The sequence below is a fragment of the Thunnus thynnus genome, chromosome 17 (assembly GCF_963924715.1).
Source record: "Thunnus thynnus chromosome 17, fThuThy2.1, whole genome shotgun sequence".
NCBI classification, from domain to species: Eukaryota; Metazoa; Chordata; class Actinopteri; order Scombriformes; family Scombridae; genus Thunnus; species Thunnus thynnus.
In genome coordinates, this window is record NC_089533.1 from 26,125,375 (window position 1) to 26,133,114 (window position 7,740).

Consider the following 7,740-nt stretch of genomic DNA (forward strand, 5'->3'; position numbering starts at 1 on the left):
TTTAAACTTATTAGGCAGATTGGCGGTTCGATCCTCAGCTCCTCCGGTCCACATGTCGAAGTGTCCTTGGGCAAGATACTTAACCCCAATAATTTATATGGAGTTTCCAGCATAATTTATTATCTATTATTACTCCAAAAAATTTAATTGCAGACACTCTTTCAAGTTCTACTACATGAGTTTCCTGTTTGAGTTAGTTAAACGATTCCCAGCTATTATAAATTTGAACAACTGCTAAAAACTCAAAAAAAAAGTAAAAGTCACACAGACTTTACACTGTGGGTAACAACAGCCTATTTTGAACATGATTTTATGAAATATATCTGTAAATTGTTAATAGCATTGAGTTCAATAACATTGATGTAAATGAAGTGGTTGCCTTACTTAACTTTGAAGCTCTTGTCTTTGATCTTCATTTTGACACATAAATTGTGTATAAAAGGTGTAAATTGTGGCAGTGACAATAGTTTTGAAAACATTTATTTTTAAAAAGTTAAACAGCTGAACCTCGATGCTTGTCTCTCACAATATCCAAACCAAGTTACATACATGTACAAACATGTACATGACACACATATTAAAACCATTGCAAAAATTGCAGTTTATGTACTGTATGTCCATATATCTTTACAGATATATACATAGTTGAATATAAATGCATATATGGTGTATGGGTATAGAATAATGTTCCTTAAATTAATTAATTAGATATGTATTCATCCTTCCAGCCACTGAATTTAAACCCAGGATGTTCTTGCTGTGAGAGAAACAGGTAACCACTGTACAGCTGGGCAGTTAGATTTGACTAATATCCCAAAATATGGAATTGTTTTGTATGGACATGTATTCAAAACTACATTATTTTTGCTTGTTGCTGTAATAAAAAACAAGGGGAAAGCTTTTGCAAAAGTGTTTGTTTAAATACTTCAGCAATTTCATTTGAAGTATTCAGTGAAATCAACTGAAAATTTCATATGATGCTTCAGTATCTCTTTCTCAATATATGCCTGTACTGAGACATCTTTGTACATATCAGAATCCCTTATTGAAACATGCCTAACACTAAGCTTTTCTTTAATAAATATTTGGACTATGATTCATAGGTTTAGTTTGATTATATTATTACATTACATTTTCTATTTTATTTTATAAACACACATACAAGGAGATAGAATTTACAGATTTATTTGGTGTTACAGATTTTATACATATCAGTTTGGAACTGTCAGTAACCTTTCAATGATATAACACAGCCAAAAAACACATATAGCATAACTTATGTTGAGACCCTACTTTAGACCCTTATTATTGCCTGTTCTCATCTGTGGTGTTGACTGCAAATTGTGAACTTTTGTTGTTGTTTTTGAGCCAAATTTCACATAGAGTTTTCCATCCAGAATGATATCAATATTATCGTCTTTCTTTATTTTTGGGGCTAAGGAGGAGAGGCATTCAAAATGCTGTATTTCAATATATATTAGTATAGATGCAACCCCCCTTTTGAATGCATTGGAACAATGTTTTCATTTTTCCAGATCAGTGTATTACTCTGACAGCCCATGTGATTACACCAAAACCATCTGTATAAATTTGTAAAATGACAACAGAATTGTGGTAAAATACACAAGTGAGTCATTTAGTAATTGATTGACATTTTACATTTTAGTCACGCAGTTCATGACTTGCACCTTCATGACAGGTTGGTAGGAGTCTGACATTGTTGCCATGACTTTAACACGATCACCCTCCTGAATGAGAGCTGGGCTGTTCGCTTTACCCCTGACAAATGATGGGCTGGTGTTATAATACATGTCATTAAAAAGATCATTATCACACTCTTTGCTCTTTTCAAAGATTCCCACTGCGTACCAGACTGAGTACATATTAAAGTCAAAGGGCACAGAGAACATGACAGCTATTTTCTCAGTGGGCTGGTCTGTATCCTTCTCCAGGAGATCATAAGTGAAGACACCAACAGATCCACGTGCTGTGTTAGGAGTCTTGCTGAACTCCACGACATCACATTTGGAAGGGGCAATGAGAGGTGACAGAGGTATGGCACAGCCTCCACTCTCAATGTACATCCTAGTTATAGAAACAGTAGAACAATCCTTATGAATTGAAGATATTTGTTGACTATTTATTTTAACATAGATGTGTGAAAAAATGTGCAAAATACCTGGGATTACAAAGGCTGAATTTGCATTCATTCTTAATGTCAATGGTGCACTGGCGATGTGTGGGAGAAGCTTCACCAACTGCAGCACCGACCTCTGTTGCCTCCCCAATAATTCCAGCTGCTGTTTCTGCTATAACTTCCGCCATGGTGATCAGTTCAAAGACACAGAGTGGATTCCTTAAGTTTTGTTTTAACAGACAGACAGAAAGTGTTACATCAAGCAGAAGAACAACAGCATTTTTAATGTTTCATGAGAAAAAGTTTTTAGAATGAGGACCAATTGATATATTTGGCAGACGTAGTGTATCTCAAGTATTTTGGCTATGGTTGCTGGAGCTGATACTCAGCAGCTTGACCTGATATCTACATTGGATCTGCTTAGGCTTATCTAGGCTTGATGGGCAGCTTCTTCTGAATGCCATGACCTGCTTAGTTGTCCAACCATCCATCCAACCATTATCTAGTTCCACTATCCCTCTGGTATGCAAAGTTTTTCATGATAATGTCCCTTGACCTGTCTTAGCAAAGAAAAAGTGTCCCAGAACCAACCCCTTCTTTACCTGCATCCATACACTCAGGGTTGTACCAGCTAATAGCAGCAAACAGAAACAAGATGCAGTTCCCTTCATTTCCATTACCTGTCCCTACAGCCATTACAGTTAGTTTTGTAGTTGGGTCTTTTTGAGATAAATATTTACAGTCTGCCATGTTGTTATCTTGTGTTGCGCTTTGTACAATGATGCAGCTAAAAAGTGCAATGATTCTATGGTATTCTGTGAGTTCTTATTCCTTCTCAGGTCTTAGCCAGGTGGAAATTTGTCACTGATGCTTGTACGATGTTTTTTTTAAATGCTGTTCCAAATTACACCGTTTTAAAACAGAGCATGTCTGCTGGCATAGTCAGCACAGTGGATCTGAGTTGTTATCGGTGAAGAAAAGCTCATCTGTCCATTTTTCCTGAAACTTTCTGTGCTTATTTTCTATGTTATGAAACTTTCTCCCTTTGCTAACCTGTTCTCCCTCACATTCATTTGTTTGTCCCTTCTCTTCCACCACATTTTCATCTTGCGTTTCACAATAATTCAATCAAAAAATCTCTTAAATTAAACAACCAAATACGTTGTTTGAACTTGCACTCCAGAACGACACATAGCAGCATTTTCTAATCTGATGTCATCTCCACTGCGCCACTGCTCTGGGTCATAATTACTACGGCTGCTTCACGGCATCTGTCACTCAAAATAATTATATGTCATTTTTGAGCGACTGACATTATGTCATATTGTGATGTTTTTCTTTCTGTTTCAATTCAACCTGTACAGTGGTTGGTCTTTCTCTCTCTGGCTGCTTTTGTTTAGTCACAAAAAAATCCATAATTTGTCATGCATTGTCATGTTTTGTCATGTTTTGCATTTGTTGGCATAACAAATATATATACTGCCCCCAAGTGGGGGGAAGCTGTTTTGCTAATCAAGTTAATAATATTATACAGGCTTACATGTAAAACTGAGACAATCATGGGCCGCAAACTGAAGGCTACCCTACTTAGGATCTATTTGTTTTGTTTTATTTGTTTCGCACACATAAAGACAAAACACATGAAGGAAATATAAAAAGTACATGTGAAGGTGTGGTAGAAACCTGTAATGGCTTATATGAAAACCACACCCAAAAGACATACAAAAGGTAAAATACAAATATACAAACTCATTGATACGTTTTAAACATTAGTGTTCAAAAATAGTAGAATTATACTTTTAAAAATACAGAGAAGCAGGAGTATTGCCGTATCGAGTATAAAAAACAGTTACTAAGAATGATCACTATTGTTCCAAGTCAAATGTTTTTGACAGCAGAGCAAGTCTTTGTACATAGACAATGAAAAAAGGAATCCATTAAAAGTATGTTTTCATTCCCACGAAAACTCCATGATATTTGATAGAAAACTGATCATGTGATGTTTTTTACAGAGGGAGATGAAGATTCTTATCTGTCTTGTTGGGTAATTATGAAATTGTGAGGTAAATCTCTAAAACTGTGAGGTAAATCTGTGTTCTTATATCTCACCTAAAGTATCACAATATGAAATATTTAAAATCCTTTGGCAATATGAACAATCACACTAATCTGGAATTTTGCAAGCACCAGCACAGTGAGAATAGCAAATGAAACATTATGTTGCAAGTAGATAGAAGTAGTAGCTCATGGTAAGAAGTCATCTTTAAGTATATGGACCCACCTGCCTGAAGAGACTGAAAAAACACAAATATATAACACCAATTTTGTTTTCATTGTACTGGCTCCCTGTCTCCTTCAGGATTGATTACTAAATTGCTACTCACAAACAAATCCATCAACAGACATGTGCCTCCCTACCTACAGGAATTGATCACACCACAAACCTCTGTCTGCACCCACAGATCTGCCAACAGTTTGCTCCTCCAGGCCTCCAGTACTAAGCTCTGCACCATGGGGGATCGAGCTTTCTTCTCTGCTGCACCACTCTTGTGCAACAGCTTTCCTAACAATCGGAGGGCAGCACAGACCCTAGACTCTTTTTTTTTTTAAAAAAGGCCTTAAAACCTTTCTATTCAGGAAAGCCTTTTCATCTTACCTCTTATTACTATTTTCTTTATGTTGTGTGTTCTATGTTATCAATACTGTAGCACTTTGACTTTCACTATGAATATAAAACGTCATACAAATTAAATATATTATTATTATTATTACTATTCTTAACTGGAATGATCACCTCTGAAGAACGACTGCAAGCTCTAACTGTCAGGCGTGAAAGTCACCTACTTATACAGTTGATGGAGGGCAAAACCTGTTTCTGCAGGAACTCTCCTTCCAAGCAACTTGTATATCAGTGTACAATGATCAAAATCTTTCATCACTCTCAGTCCCTTCACACATGCAACCAAACATACAAATGTTTTTACAGGTATTTTTTTCCATGGGGCCAAGAGATTTGTTTATTGATGTGATTATTCAGTGAATGGTGCATAATTTTAATAAAATGCAATATTTTCAACCATGTCTGTATAGATAGATAGATAGATAGATAGATAGATAGATAGATAGATATAGCTATATAGATATTTATAAACCAAGCTCTGGTTTTGCAGGATGTACAATTGAAGGCTGCAGTCAATGCCACATTCAAGAAAGCTTGTCTAACAAATAAGAATATCAAACAAAATTACTACTCAAAAAAAACATCAGGTAGATTTGTTTTAAACGATTTTACTACTTCATCAAAGTTCCAAAAAATTAATGAGGCAGAGTTCAAATCTATGTCACACTGTGTGCAAGTAGTAACAGCACAACAAACATTGGACTTGGCTGAGCTTAAAATCATGGTCTTGTCGTTTTTATAGCTTATTAAATTAAATGTCAACCAAAAGTAACCAATACTGAATTATTTGCCATGTTAACTTAACTAGACAAACATTCTGCAGGTTTCTTGTCAACAGATTGATGTCGTCACTTCTGCTAAATGTAACTAGCTTTTCTGTGGCGCTCTGTCAGAACAACATTCTTACCTGATGGGTTAGATACTGTGTGATGATCAGATGTGATCAGATGACAGCAGACAAACACACTGTGACTCCTTGTAGCTCACTCTAAATACAACACAGAAACAGCTTTAGTGATCAGTTCACTCGAGGTTTCAGGTCCCTAAATTTATACAACCACTATATAGCAAAAGTAACTGGTGTAAGTTTTACCTATCACCCTCAAAATACAAATATACTTTACCAACTGTCATATTACCTGGTATCTTTCACCTGATGTGTTGGCTGACTGTAATTGTAAATGATAAATGGACTTCATACAAATATGTCATGGAAGACAGTGCCTCCCAAATTACATATTTTTATCAATATAATGAGGAAATCTTGTTAAGTAACGTATCTGGGAAGTTGAAAAATGTCGATAGTGAACATATCAGTAAATGTATATTTTCCCTACAAAATCTGCTCTTGCAATATTATACACTTGTAGCAACTAACTACAGCATTGTTAAAACATTTTTTATGGTCATGTTAAAGCACTCACTGCACTTGGTTAAGGTTGGGAGAAAACAGTGCATTGGTTGAATACAGAAAATGTTCGACCACCTCCTTACAACTTCAGTGGTGTACATACAGTAAATGTACCACTTTATTCATTAAAAAAAACATTACCTGTGAGAATAATCCAATTAAAGATTATGTTTCTTTCATGTGAACATAATCTGGAAAACAAAACCATATAAATTTAACTTCCTTGCCCTTAACCAAGTGTTAGTTGCCTAACTATATTTGCCATAAGCGCAATATTTCTCTAACCTTAATCATACTGTAACTGTCAGGCACAGATATTATAAAAAAAAAAAAAAAAAAAAGAAGAATTTCAAAAACATTGGCGTTGGATATTAAAGAATGTTGTTATTGAACATGGTAATAAGTTAATAAGCAGTCTTATTTGTGCATTTTTACTTTTTCCTGAAGGAGAGGATTTGTATTATCTGGTCACACAAATACTGACTGTTCTTTCTAAATAGCAACGGAGGAAATGGTGTGATATATACAGCCACAAAAGGTTTTACAGAAGAGGTCGGGGTGAAGGCAGATTTTATCCCCCTTAGTATGCTATTTCAATTACCTATTCTCACCTGGAATGAAGACCTCTGAAGGATGGCTGCAAGATCCAGTTGTCAGGCTTAACTCTGTCAGAGTCGACGCAGGACTTAAGAAAATGGCTGTGGTTAGATCCTTTTTATTTAGTACCCTCCCTCCCAACAGGAACTTGTGTCATTTACTGAAATCACTTCATTCACTACTGACTTGGAAAAGAGATTGACATTGAAGTTTAAACTATGCAACTTTTATTTGGTGATAATTACAACATCTTTGATACTTTTCCATTTGCCTGTCTGCTTTAATCACTCTGTAAAGCCTCTTATACATACAGCAGTGATACAGTATATTTCATAATGTCATAGCACAGGGTCATGTGAGGTAAGATGAAGAGTTCTCAGTCTATCTTCCGAGGAAATGAAAGTAGCTAATGAAACCTTACCCTTTTTTCAAAGAATTAATAGAAATCTTTTCAGGGACTTCCTGTTCTCTTTGGTTGCATTTTGAGACTGTGGGAATTTATTTAGCACACATTAAACTCAATAATTCTTGCACCAGTTATCATGGCTACGAAAATGAAATGCGGGTTCTAATAAACTGTATTTTTCCTTTAAAAAGCTGTCATTAAGGACCCATAAAAGTTTTTTTTAAAAAGTAAAAGACCTGAACAACAAAAGATCAAACAGCAACTCAAAACAGACACTGAATAAATAAATAAATCATTGAAAATTATTTTAATCATCTAACTCACACAGTCCTGAAAATGTTCACCTAAACTACTGTATTTTCTGGTGATAATTACACTATCTCCAACAATAACAGATATAGCATGCAGGGACAGATTAAACATCCAGTAATACACACAGTGTTTCTATTTCTGCTTAATGGTAATGAACACATATTCATCATCATTTCTGTGACTGCATTACCAAATCT

At 35.3% G+C, this 7,740-nt stretch overlaps 1 long non-coding RNA gene across 1 annotated transcript; it reads right to left on the bottom strand.

The window, feature by feature from the left end:
• Positions 1 to 643: 643 nt before the first annotated feature.
• LOC137201119 (uncharacterized) lies at positions 644 to 5,804 on the bottom strand. The gene is made up of 3 exons (XR_010932128.1): positions 5,725 to 5,804; positions 2,180 to 2,356; positions 644 to 2,085 (listed from the first exon to the last, which is right to left on the bottom strand). It is a non-coding gene; the product is annotated as an uncharacterized lncRNA (long non-coding RNA).
• Positions 5,805 to 7,740: the final 1,936 nt, after the last annotated feature.